Source organism: Peromyscus maniculatus, chromosome 11, assembly GCF_049852395.1.
Source record: "Peromyscus maniculatus bairdii isolate BWxNUB_F1_BW_parent chromosome 11, HU_Pman_BW_mat_3.1, whole genome shotgun sequence".
Taxonomy (NCBI): domain Eukaryota; kingdom Metazoa; phylum Chordata; class Mammalia; order Rodentia; family Cricetidae; genus Peromyscus; species Peromyscus maniculatus.
In genome coordinates this window covers 89,965,066-89,979,197 of record NC_134862.1, presented here as the reverse complement: position 1 = coordinate 89,979,197, position 14,132 = coordinate 89,965,066, and positions in this window count along the sequence as shown.

Here is a 14,132-nt window from a genome sequence, read left to right as displayed (position 1 = left end):
GGTATGAGAGCTGGGAGCTGAACTCTGGTCCTCCAAAAGACCAGCAAGTGCTCTTCACTGCTGAGCCATCGCTCCAGACCCTTGTGAAAAGAGTTGGCCTAAATGCAGTGTCCAAAGAAAAGAACAGGAAGGGATAGCCAAAATGCTTGAGAAAATAATAACCAAACATTTACACAAAACTGCCAGGTTGCCACTAAACTGTAAACACAAGGTAAGCCAGCAATTCTGACTCACGCTTCTGTACTAGCTGGCGAAACAGCCCCAAAAGTTAGAGCACACAGGAGACTGTCAACTAATACCTCTTCACATGTTCCACGTCAAAATCATTACTTACTGAGGACCCGATATGAGGAAGGTCAGTGGGGGTGCCATAGTGCTTTAGTTACAGACAGATGTCTTCATGCTTCTGAGGACAAAATGTACCCAGCAGCCTCTGCTAGATGATGTATCGCTATTTAATTGCACTTGCTTATGGTGGTCCTTAATAAAAAAAAAAAAAAAATGTCAAATTGAGTTCAGAGTATTAAGGGCTCTCACATCAGCAGGCCACAGTCACAGGGACATCTGCCTAGAGGCCCTCCAAATGAAATGGTCCTTTCTCACCCAGCTGTGTTTACTTAAAGCAGAAGGGGAGCCTTCTCTGCATAGCTTTACACAAGTGGTGTGTGTGTGTGTGTGTGTGTGTGTGTGTGTGTGTGTGTGTGTGTGTGTGTATGTGTGTGTGTGTGTGTGCATGCGTGTGCACTACTACATGCATATGTATACACATTTGTGTGCTCCCTGGGTATGCATGTGAAAACAGGAGTTCAATATCAAGTGTCTCTCTCTATTGTTCTCCACCTCATTTTTTCAGACAGACACTCTCACTGAACTTGAAGTTGCCTGTTTTACCTCAACTGGCTGGCCCCCAAAGCCCAAGGGACTGCCTGTCTCCACCCAACCGACTCTCAGCACTGGAGTTGTAGGAGCATTCCACTGTACCCGGCTTCTTTGTAGGCAATGGGGATCTGAACCCAGGCCCCCAGCCCCAGCTTCATTATTGTTGCTTGATATTGCCTTTACCTTTTAGGCAAAACCATGGCTTTCAGACATCTAGAGTTGATAAGCTATAATTTTTAGTAGGTTTTTTGTTTATTTTAAATCTGTGTGTGTATGCATACATGTGTGCATTTTTTGTGTGTGCAACTGTAGGTGCCTCTGTGCAACAGTATATGTGTAGAATTCAGAGGACAATTGTCCTCGTTAGGGTTTCTATTGCTGTGAAGAGACATCATGACCATAGCAACTCTTATAAAGGAAAACATTTAATTGAGGTGGCAATTTACAGTTTCAGAGGTTGAGTCCATGATCATCATGACTAGGAGCATGGTGGCATGCAGGCAGATGTGGTGCTGGAGTAGCAGCCGAGAGTCCTACATTCTGTAGGCAACAAGAAATCAACTGAGACACTGGGTGGTATCCTGCACATAGAAAACCTCGAAGCCCGCCCCCCCACAGTGACACACTTCCTCCAACAAGGCCACATCACTCCAAAAAAGCCATGCCTCCTTATGGTGCCACTCCCTATGAGATTATGGGGGCCAAAAACATTCTAACTTCCACAACAACGTCCAGTGTTGGTTTTCACTTTGTTTGAGACTGGGTCTTTCGTTGTTTACAGGTATGTACAGCAGGCTAGCTGGGCCAAGAGTTTCCTATCTCCGCCTCCAACCTCACCATAGGAACACTGGGATTGCAGACATGGATCTCAGGCATCTGAACTTACCCTCAAGCCTATGCCGCAAGCACTTGACCCACTAAGCCATCATCCCGGTCGTGTGTGTGTGTGTGTGTGTGTGTGTGTGTGTGTGTGTGTGTGTGAGAGAGAGAGAGAGAGAGAGAGAGAGAGAGAGAGAGTCTCATACAGATCAAATTGACCTTCAACTCCTGATCTTCCTGCCTTCACTTCCCAAATGCACTTTTTTTATAAGTCAATAAAACGTGATGGAACACAACAAAGAAAAGCAAGTTCTAGGATATATGGATACCTATGGGGTGGGGGGGGGGCCATAGAGAAAATGGGAATCTAAAGAGACAGAGACGTTCACACCGAAACTCCTAATAGTCCTTTTTCTGTGTAAACCCTTGAGTCATTCACTCAGTCAGTTTCAAAACTGTCCACAAGATGCGATGGTTCTGAAAACACATCTGTCTACAAATAAACTCCACAAAACACCCCCACAGGGATGTGCTGATCTGAAAGGCTTGTTTCAGTGTAAGTACCTGGACTCAGGCACAGAGACTGAGACTCAATGCCTGGTGCTGTGAAAAATCCTTCTGTATGCTGTGTGAATATATGTCACTATGATTGGTTTAATAAACAAGCTGACCAGCCAATTATGCTGTGGAACATTTGTTTAATGATGCAAAGATATGTTACATTCTTTTGCGTTGCATTTGTTTAACTCTGTGAAGCTGTGTTACTGTGCCTGTCTAAAACACCTGATGGTCTAATAAAGAGCTGAACAGCCAACAGCAAGGCAGGAGAAAGGATAAGTGGGGCTGGCAGACAGAATAAACAGAAGGAGAAATCTTGGAGAAAAAGAAGAAAGAGCAAGAGAACAAGGAGAGGAGGACTTCAGGGGCCAGCCACTCAGCCACACAGCAAGAGTAAAAGTGAAAGTAAGATGGGATAATTTAAGTTAAGAAAAACTGGCTAGAAACAAGCCAAGCTAAGGCCAGGCATTTATAAGGAATAATAAGCCTCTGTACATGATTTATTTGGGAGCTGGGTGGTGGGCCCTCCAAAGAGTAAAATGACAAAAACAAAACAAAACAAAACAAAACAAAAAAAAAAAAAAACACTGAACAGGATAAAGTTAGGCAGCAAAGCCAAATTGAGAATGATGGGCGGAGGAAGGGCAGAGTCAGAAGGACGTCAGCCAGCTGCTGAGGAAGCAGGACATGTAGAAAATGAGGTAACAAGTCATGAGCCACATGGCAAAGCACAGATAAGAAATATGGGCTAATTTAAATGTAAGAGTTAAATGTAGGTTAATTTAAATGTAAGAGTTAGTTAATGACAAGCTGAGTTATCAGCCAAGCATTTATAATTTATATTAAGTCTCCAAGTCAGTTATTTGGGGGAGCAGCTGCTGGTTATTTGAGAGCAGGTGGTCAATACAGGAAAACTCCACCTACAAATGGTGCCCAACTTGGGTCATAGATCCACATGAGTCCTAAAAAAGCTTAAAAGGTTCTAAACACACAAAAATAGAGCCAGACACAGCTTCCTAGTCTCACAGTCTCACACCAGCCGCAATGCAGAGATGCATCTCCCAACAGCTGCCTTCAAGATAGAGCCAGGCACCAACCACCAGGACCTAAGCCATGTGGTGGTTCCCAAGGGTTTTTGCTCATGCAGACAAAGAAGGTTACAGATAAGCAGTAAAGACAGATTCAAATGAAAAAAAAAAAAAAACTCAATGGGTTACAGTGTGTTTAAAAATATGTGTAGGCTTGGGAGAGAAAAGAAAATGGGTAGAGAAAGTCCTTAAAAAAGGAATAGAGTAATAAAAAAATATAATAAGCCACATAAAGATGGGAAATACACAGAGCCTGGATCCTGTATGTTATTATGTTGTCTTTGAATTTTTGGTTGGTAAGAGACATTGGATTATAAAAACTTCAGATTCAACCAACCTATATGTAGTCAGAAGTTTTCCTGTGTTCTCTTAGCACCAAGGTCCCACAGCAACTTATAAAATTCCTGTGTCCCACCTGGTCCTGCAACCACTCAGACCCAAGTAAACACACAGAGGTTTATATGAATTAAAACTGCTTGGCTAAAGCCGGGCGGTGGTGGCGCACGCCTTTAATCCCAGCACTCGGGAGGCAGAGCCAGGCGGATCTCTGTGAGTTCGAGGCCAGCCTGGGCTACCAAGTGAGTTCCAGGAAAAGGCGCAAAGCTACACAGAGAAACCCTGTCTCGAAAAAACCAAAAAAAAAAAAAAAAAAAAAAAAAAAAAAAAAAAAACTGCTTGGCTATTAGCTCAGGATTACCACTGACTAGCTCTTACACTTAAACTCAACCCATTTCTGTTAATCTATATGTTGCCACATGTTCTGTGGCTTTACCTGTGTGTCATTACATGCTTCTCCCTGGACAGTGGCTGGCATCTCCTCACTCAGCCCTTCCTCTTCCCAGAATTCTCCTTGTCTGCTTATCCCACATATACTTCCTGCCTGGCTACTGGTCAATCAGCATTTTATTTATCAACCAATCAGAGGAATACATATTCACAGCATACAGAATGACATTCCACAGCACCTCCCCTTTTCTGTCTAATCAAAAAGGAAGGTTTTAACTTTAACAGTAAAATTACATATACTAGAACAGTTATCAAGCAGGAATTACAGTTACAATATCTAGTCTATTTGTATTTGGCAAAATTTAAGAAAATATTCTATCTACCCTATATTTGTGAATCTAAAGTTTCATATCTAATTTATCTTTTATTATAACTAAGCAAAATTATATCTAGTCTTCAACTACATCAAAGACCCCAGAAGGATATAATATTATCTAAGTAAACAGGAAGAGCATTTTTAAGTAACTTCCAAAAATCTAGAATGACAGAGACAGCTGGCTGCCTGGACAGTCACCCAAAGTTCCTCTGTAACTTTGGGGCATCCATCTTCAGCCATATAGGCCTAGAGTCTCTCAGTCTCTTTTCTCTGTGTCCTGTAGAATGTCTGGCAGTTTCTTCTGTGAAGCAGGAACCCGAAGGACCATTTTGCCTTGCAAAGTTCAGTGGTCACCTTCCAATGGGTCCTGCATGTCCAGTCGATACAACATTTTGTCAAGCAGTCTAGGCAAGAATAGTTTCTTGCCCAAATGTCTATTTTTGCCAAGAAGATAAACTCCATATGGAGTGTCTTTGATGCCCATCCTCCTCTCTGAAGTAAATCAGTGCTGCCAGGAGTGGATGTGTCTCATTGTCCAGGAAAGTCTAAGTTTTTAAAATATTTTAAATGCCATATTCTGTCAGTCTTTGAAATGTTTGAAGATTATCTACATAATTGAAATATATCTATGTATGCCTAGAAAACTTAATTAACATGACTATAAGTTTGATTATCATAGATTATTTACTATTAATCTGTATTTCTTAATGATACATTACAATTTTAAATGAGTTGTATAAACATAATACCTTAAACAAGAGTAAAAATAAAGACTTCAAAATTTAAGCCAAAAGATATATTACTTTGGGGGAGAGGTTATGATTTTATTTTCATAGGAATGAGAGGCTGTGGATTCATTCTGGGTTAAAGAAAACCAGATTTGATTGAGGAAGACCCTCTGAAATCCTGACTACAGACATTAAAAAAAAAACAACCTAGAATTACAAGACAAGGGATGTATATTTCACAGGCTGAAACACATAACAAAAATCATCATCTTTGGATGACCTGTATACAATGCATAGTCTATACTTGTATTAATGCAGATATGTATGTTACCTATAAAAGTTTATGTATTTTCAGAACAAGGGAACTAGACACCAATAAAAATGACCCAGGTGATCCAGCACCCAAAACAGCTTTAATGATGCTGAGACGATCCAGCCTCACAACTACTCCAGCCAAGACTTAACAATTATCCAATTTTCTCAAGTTTCCTCAAAAGATGTCAAAACCCCAAAACAATAGGAAGTAGTCTAGAGAACTATGCTCACATTCCCAAAAAATTGGTTATGGATGTTTGTTATAATTTAAGGAGGGTTGGTTACAAGTTGTTATTGGTAATACTCAGGAAAAAAGCTGAACATAGGAGATTAGATTCAAGGATCTCTATCTGAAAAGAATAAGGGGGGATATAGAAATGATAGGATAAAGGGGTAGATTATTAAATCTACTTTTAAACCAAAAAAACAACTACTAGTCTTAAATATTTTACATTGGTATGGATTTTTGTATATTTATACAAATTTAAAGTTAATTTTGTTATATGGCATGTATAAGGTATTATGCTTATGCATATTATTTAAAAATGTAATGTATAATTAAGAAATACAGATTAATAGTCATCTATAATAGTAAAATTTATAGTCATGTAAGGTATGTTTTCAAGGTCATATATATATATATTTAGATAGATAGATGATCTTCAAACACTTTAAAAATGTACAGAATATGACATTTAATATGTTTAATAACCTAAGGTTTTTCATGACAGTGAGATGTCTGCTCCTGGCAGTATCAATCTACTTCAGAGAAGAAGATGGGCATCAAAGAAACTCCATATGGAGTTTGCTTTCTTCATAGCAAAAGATAGCCATGTGGGCAAAGAAACTGTCCTTGCTTTAATTGCTGACAGTTACTGTCCAAACTGGACCAGCAGGACACAAGAAAAGAAACTGCCAAACTTTGCCAAGACAAGGTAGGACAGTCCTTCAAAATTCCCTGCTTTACAGGAAAGTCTATCAGATATTCTAGGCCTCTAGGCCAGAGTTGGATGCTCCAACTTTGCAGAGAAACTTTAGATGACTGTCCAGGCAGCCTGATGTCCCTGTCATTAGGTAACATTTCATCCTTCTGGGGTCTTTGATGGAGTTAAAGACTAAGTAGCTAAACTTATAGTTTTCCTTAGTTATGATAAAAGGTAAATTGAGTATAATAAAACTTTAGACTCGCCGGGCGGTGGTGGCGCACGCCTTTAATCCCAGCACTCGGGAGGCGGAGCCAGGTGGATCTCTGTGAGTTCGAGGCCAGCCTGGGCTACCAAGTGAGTCCCAGGAAAGGCGCAAAGCTACACAGAGAAACCCTGTCTCGAAAAAAACCAAAAAAAAAAAAAAAAAAAAAAAACAAACTTTAGACTCACAAAAATAATATAGAAAATAAAATATTTTCTCTAATTTAATCAAATATGAATGGACTGGATATTGTAACTGTAATTCTTACCTAAAAACTGTTTTTCTTGTATATAATCTTACTATGTTAAAGTTAAAACCTTCCTTTTTAATTAGACAAAAAGGGGGAAATGTTGTAGAATAATCCCTCTGTGCACTGTGTGAATATATGTCGTTATGATTGGTTTAATAAACAAGCTGACTGACTGGTCAATAGCTGAACAGGATAAAGTTAGGTGGGAAAGCCAAACTGAGAATGATGGGATGAGGAAGGGTAGAGTCAGAAGGATGCCAGCCAGTTGCCGAGGAAGCGGGACATGTAGAAAATGAGGTAACAAGCCATAAGCCACATGGCAAATCATAGATAAGAAATATGGGCTAATTTAAATGTAAGAGTTGGGTAATGACAAGCCTGGACTATCAGCTGAGCATTTGTAATTTATATTAAGTCTCCAAGTCAGTTATTTGGGAAGCAGCTGCCATTTTGGGGGGAGCAGGTGGTAAGAACAGGAAAATTCCACCTATAGCCTGAACCATAAATTTTGCCAATCTCCTAAAAATGAGCTACTGGGAATACCTGTTTCTGCTATAAAATAGAATTGACTCATGAAGATACAAGCAGAAATTAGATTTGGGTATGTTTACAGGAGCCTCCGCATCCAGGAAGTAGCATTTATGAGCTTGGCTTTGACTCTGTCACAGGCATTTTAAGTGGCTTCAGTCCCCCTAGTTCATGTGTAATCAGCCCATCTAGGGGTGGCACTCTGCTGTCCACTTCACAGCTCCTTATCCCTAGAATCCTCAGGCTGTCACTTACTGAGTTACTCCTTTGCACTGGGCTCCATCATGCATTGCATCTGCCTGTCCCTAATCCTAGCAGCCACTGAATCTGAGTTTGAGCAGCCACATCAGCTAGTAAGTAATGGAGCAAGGATCTGTCAGCTGCCTCTCACTGACTTAGGCTAGCTTCTAGTCAGTAAGCATAGTTGAGTTATAAAGAGTGTGATAGATGATTGATAGATGATAGAGAGATAGAGATGATAGAGAGATAGAGATGATAGAGATGGATGGTAGAGAGATAGATGATATAGATAATATATATATATATATATATATATGATAGATAGAAGATAGATAGATAGATATGATAGAGTGATGGATGTTAGAGAGATAGATGATATAGACAATAAATAGATGATAGATGATAGATAGATAGATAGATAGATAGATAGATGATAGATAGATAGATGATAGATAGATAGATAGATAGATAGATAGATAGATAGATAGATAGATAGATAGATAGATAGATAGACAGGTGATAGACAGATTTCTGTGTGTGTATAATACAGGAACTGCTTGAGAAAGCAGTTTGCTCGGATCAACCAGAGACTAAACAATACAGAGTGAAAGCTAAAGGCTACACTTCAGGACTATACATAAAACATGAAGAGAGAATTTGAAAGCCATGGTGACCACTGGAAATCCCTGAAGACTCTTAAATTTTCATATTGAATGCATCTTAATGCAAATAATAAATGGCCTCAAAGGGACAGCGATCCTCACATACCCAAGCTGGAAAGGGTTGTGTGTTCCCCTGGACACAATTCCTCTGTGGAAGCATTAGAAAAATGCAGTCTCACAAGTTCTTAATTTCTGGAAGGTACAGAGGAGTGCATTGTAGCAGATGGGTTGGTGCAGGCCTCAAATTTTCCATAATTAAGGGTTTAAACGAAAAGGTAAAGGAAGAAGAAGAATGGGAATGAATCTACCTAAGATAGGGAAGGGTGATATCTAAAAACAAAGGAGAAAGTCTGAAGGAATAATCATGTCAAGAGCAGAAGACGCAGGAAGGTAAGAGGAAGAGCTTTTCTTTACAGCCGAGAGGGAAGCCCAGCATGGTGGTGGTGTAGGCCTGCAAACTCCAGCATTCAGAGGCCGAGACTGGAGAATTGCAAGTTGAGGCCAGCCTGATCTATCAAGAGGGACTCAGTCTCAAACCCACCCTTCCCTAAAAAAATAAATAAATAAATAAACATAAAAAAAATCCAGTAAGGCTTTTAAAAAAATCTTATTCCAAAATTTATATGACAAAGTCATTATCTTTCCACCTAGAAAAATGGCAATATAGAGTTATAACAAATGTGTAAGTAACTATGCGGCAACAACTGCAGCAAACTTAAGGCAAAGGAGGGTGCATCCCTCTGAAGTTATAACATACCAAGTGTAACGTCATTCGAAGGCAGGCTGCATCTCTGAGGTTATAACATACCAAGTGTAGCGTCATTCGAAGGCAGGCTGCATCTCTGAGGTTATAACATACCAAGTGTAGCATCATTCGAAGGCAGGCTGTGATGGGCCAAAGTTGAGACTGCATGTCCTGAAACAGCCACTGAAACCACAAACAAGGCATTACAGCTAACCACCTGATAAGCGACATAAAATGGATACATAAAATACTTTAAAAGAGAGGAAGAAAGAGGACTCTGCTCAAGGCCTCCTTCCTAAGCACCCTCCCCAATGTATTGGAGGACTGGTTCCCAGCATGCCACTGTTGGGGTGAGAAGCTTTAAGAGGTGAGGCCTGTGGCCTGGTGAGAGGTTTTGAAGTGACTGAGAACACCCTCCCCTGCTCCCTTCATCTTCCTCTTTCTATTTCTGGCCATGAAGTGAGTGGTTCTGTTCCATCATGCACTTGTACCGTGATGTGCCGCGTTGCTCAAAGCATCAAGGTCAGCTGACCGTGACCGGAGGCCCCACGTCTCAGGGAAGATTTTTTTCAGTTGGTTGGTTTGCTCTTTTTGTGTTAAAGCAAGGCCTCCATGTGTGGCGCAGCTGACTTCACATTTGAACGTGCAGTTCTTCTGTCTCTGCCTTCCAAGTGTTGGGCTTAGAGGTCTGTGACACCATACCCAGGCTTCTGGTGGGTTTCTGTACAAAAACTGACAAGCTAGTTTTAACATTTACATGATCATTCAAGGAATTTACAGAGTAGCCACAACAGCCTTGAAGAACAACACTGCCTGACTTCCAAATTTATTAAAAAGCTAAAGGAATCAAAACAGTGTTTGGTGGGTTTTTTGTTGTTGTTGTTTGTTTTTGTTTTTTTTTAAAGCCATGTCAATTAAAAAAAAAAAGAACAGAGAAGCAGGGCTGGGGCCTATCTCAAAGTACAGGGCTTGCCTAGCATGTGTGAAGTCTCGGATTCAATCCCTTACCACCGTCCAGAAAGGGAGGGAGGAGGACAACAGGATGGCTTAGCTGGAAAAGGAGTCCCCTGCTGACACTCCTTCCCCAGGACTCACAGGGTGGAAAGAATGTTGTCCTCAGACCTGCACACATGCACGGTGGCACACCCATGCCCTATCTTACACATATATGTGTGTGTGTGTGTGTGTGTGTGTGTGTGTGTGTATGTATGTATGTATGTATGTATGGAAGAAATTATAAAACAAGCCATCAAATCTAAAACTAGCCATGCATGGTAGTACATCCCACATCTGGGAGGCTGAAATGGAAGTTCTAGTCTGACCAGCTTGGGCTGCATAGATACTAAATCAACAAACAAGAGAAAGGAAAAAAAAAAAAAGACACTGCTGACCGAATGAAGGTAACAGACAAGCTGGTTAGCAGCAAATACTTGAGAAAGGGCTTGTAGGTAAAAAACGGGCCAAGGATTTTTAACAAAACCCTTTTTACCATGTACTTCAGACACTTCACCAAAGATATTCCGGTGGCAAATAAGAAAAAATCAGACTGCAATGAGATCACATCACACAACTAACATTAAAAGGTCTCGCTATCCCAAATGTTGTTAAATAATATAGAGGAGGGCTAGCAGTATGGCTCAGTGGCAGAGCACTTATGAAACACACAAAAGGCCTGGGGCTGATCCCCAGAACCTCAAAAAGCAAGCAAGCAAATAAAAAGGAGTGCAGAGGAGCTGGGCTCCCGCACCATTGGCAGGAATGTTAAACACACAGCCACTTCACAAAACAGGGAAGAAGTTTCTTTAAAAGCTAAGCACAGGCTGAGCATGTTGGCATACCCTTTCATCCCAGCACTAGGGAGACTGAAGCAGGCAGATCTCTGTGAGTTTGAGGCCAGCCTGGATCTACACAGCTAGCTTCAGGCCAGCAGGAGTGCATAGTGAGACCCTGTCTCAAAAACAAACAAACAAACAAACAAGTTAACCATAGCATCATAGAGTTTTCAGGGCAGTGAACTATTCTGTATGATACTATAATGACTCTGGAAACACAACATACAAGTCAATATTACACAGACTGAGCAGGTTCTATTTAGGAACACACACACACACACACACACACACACACACACGGTATGTAACTACAATTAAAGAAAAAGAAGTTATGAATTTGAAGGAGAGAAAGGTGGGGGGTATTCAAGGGCTTAGAGGGGAGAAAGAAAACGGGGAAATGATGTAATTATATTATAATCTCAAAAAAATTACAAAAGAAAATGCAACTAAATTCAGCCATAGAGGCCAACCAGCTTATTAGTTGCCAACAGAAGGGTGATGGATTATGAGAGTCTTAAGTAAACTTTGAGGACTAATAGTTATGAACACTTATTGACTGTAGTGATACTTTCCCATATACATAAGGAAAAATATGTCAGATTATCTACATTTAGTATTCACAGTTTACTGTCTGTCAGTTATTCCCCAGTAAAGCTGCTTTTCAAGGATGTCTCCACGATCAAGAAAATGTGAGTGACTGGCACTTCACCTCCTCTTGCCATCCAGTGCTTAGAAAGCTGAACCAAGAGCTTGGTCTCACCCTGCTTCCTCTGAGCTCTGTGCCAGGGCTTTGCAGACTCCAAATGTGCATTTCACAAAGGCCGTCCGAGCAGCCCGTCTCCCCGCTCTGAATCCTTATCACCCCTCCTCATCCTGTCCCCATGTTTAAACAGCTATGAGACGTCATGTTCTTAGGAAAGTCCAGCTTCACCCCACCCCTACCCTGAGAAAGACTTCAAATTCGATAACTGTAAGAAAGCCAGCACAGACAGACCAATTTACAGTGTTTACAGAGCTCTGCCAGGGGGAGGCCCCACCAGAGATTTAAGTCATGTTATTTCTGCTCTTTTGCAAGTGTAGATGAGAACAGGAACACACTTAGCCATCACATTATCTGTTATAATCAGGTTCAGCTGCACTCAATAGAAAAAAAATCTAGTTGTTTACAGACAAGGATTTATTCTCTTCACTTTGCAAAGTCCAGGAGTCAGGCGCTGTTCAGTTGGCTCTTTGAAGTTATCAAGGTCTCTGCCTTCTGTCTTCTCTGGCATGTGACTTCCATCTTCAAGGTCACATGATGGCTGCTGAAGTTCTGTTCTCAGTGGCAGTAAGGAGCTGGGGGTGGGGGGTGGGGTTAAGGGAGGTGCCTGATCACCCTGGGAGACCTAGCCAGGCTGCGGGAAAGGAGGGAGCAGGGCACCATGCCATCAGAAGCGCAGGTGCCTGATGACTGGAGTCTGAGACAGGGCAGACGCAGAACAGGCAGGTTCTGAGACAGCACAGCTCCAGTATGAGGACCCCAGCTTTGAATGCTAAGGCTTCTCTCTCCCTGAAGAGCTGCTGCAGAAAGAGCATCTCTGCCATGCTGTGGGCCAGCCTTCAGGACTGTGGAACTGGCCCTAGAAGCCTGCACTGACACTCAGTCTCAAATGCCTTCACCTTCTCTGTGTGAGCACACAAAGCCACACAAGGTTTCTAATGTGGGGCAGAAACAGAGGGAGAGCTTCTTCTCTATGATCATATGATTTTGTTTTGTTTCCGAAAAAATCCTCACCCCAGCCCAACTCCGGAGCTGAGGACCAAACCCAGGGCCTTGCACTTGCTAGGCAAGCGCTCTACCACTGAGCTAAATCCCCAACCCGTTCATATTCTTAAAAAATGTTAATGGGTCCACTAATTCATGGGGGGGGGGAGCTGTCCTGAAGGGTGATGGTGGAGGAACAGGAATGGGAGTATCTGTTCACTAGTGAAGATTTTCTTGGTTTGGGCTCTCTGGTTCTAGTACTGCCCAAAGCTGCTTTGTCCTGTTCAGCTCTGAGCTCTCCTGCTGCTGTTAGAGAAAGAGACCAGAAGGAATCCAGCCACACTTCATTCCCTTCACACTCCAGAGGCTCCTGAACACAGAATCTGGAAGAGGCAGCCCTAGACGTTGGGCCTGCCCAGGTCCAGCACTTCACTGTAATTACTGGAGTAGCCTGTTGCCTTTGTTTAAAGATGTTAGCGGGGCATGGTGGTGCAGGCCTCTCTCCCCAGCACTCAGGGAGCAGAGGCAGGTGGATCTCTGTCAATTTGAGCCCAGCCTGGTCTACACAGTGAGTTCCAGGACAGCTAGGGCTATGTAAAACTATATATTGTCTCAAAAAAGTAAAAAATGGGGGCTAGAGAGATGGCTCAGCATTTAAGAGCACTGGCTGCCCTTGCAGAGGACCAAGAGTCAATTTCTAGCACTCACATAGTCATTCACAAACATCTGTAACTCCAGGTCCAGGGGATCTGATGCCCTCTTCTATGGGCACCAGGCATGTACATGGTATACATACATACATGTAGACAAAACACCCACCTGCATGAAATAATAATTCTAAAGGGAAATCTTAAAAAACTGTAAAATACATTTTAGAGAGAATATAAATAAATAAAATATAAAGCAAAATAAATCTTTCTCCTTCCCACAGCATTGCTCCCTGGGGATCATCAAGGAATTTCTGGCATATCTTTCCAGAATCTTCTACAAATGTATATTCTGTTGATTGCATTTGCAAGAATATTACTTATAAATGATTCAGTCAGTAACAATAATGAGTGATGATGTATAAGATGCATCTTATTTATATAGAAATTGGAAGCAGAAAACTAAAACAGCTAAAAAAAAAACAGTAAGTGGGCAATTCTTCCAGAGTGCAGTTTTTGAAATGACCACCAGGCGTCAGAACTGCCAGTTGGAATCCCTGCCCGCTGGAAAGTTACAAGAGGGAAAGCGTCCACCGAAAATGTGGGTGACGCCTCCCTAGGCAGCTGCTTTGGCCCTTTGGCCCAGAGTCTCACCCGCTGGCCTCGGGGTGGTCTAGGAAAGGGAAGCTCAGGAAAAACACTGGGCAGTGAGGCCATGCTCTCGCACTCAGCCGGCCTCCCTCTGGTCTCCAGAGACGCCCTTCAAAGCTGTCCAATCGACGTGAGACATGCAAACGTGGTCGGGCG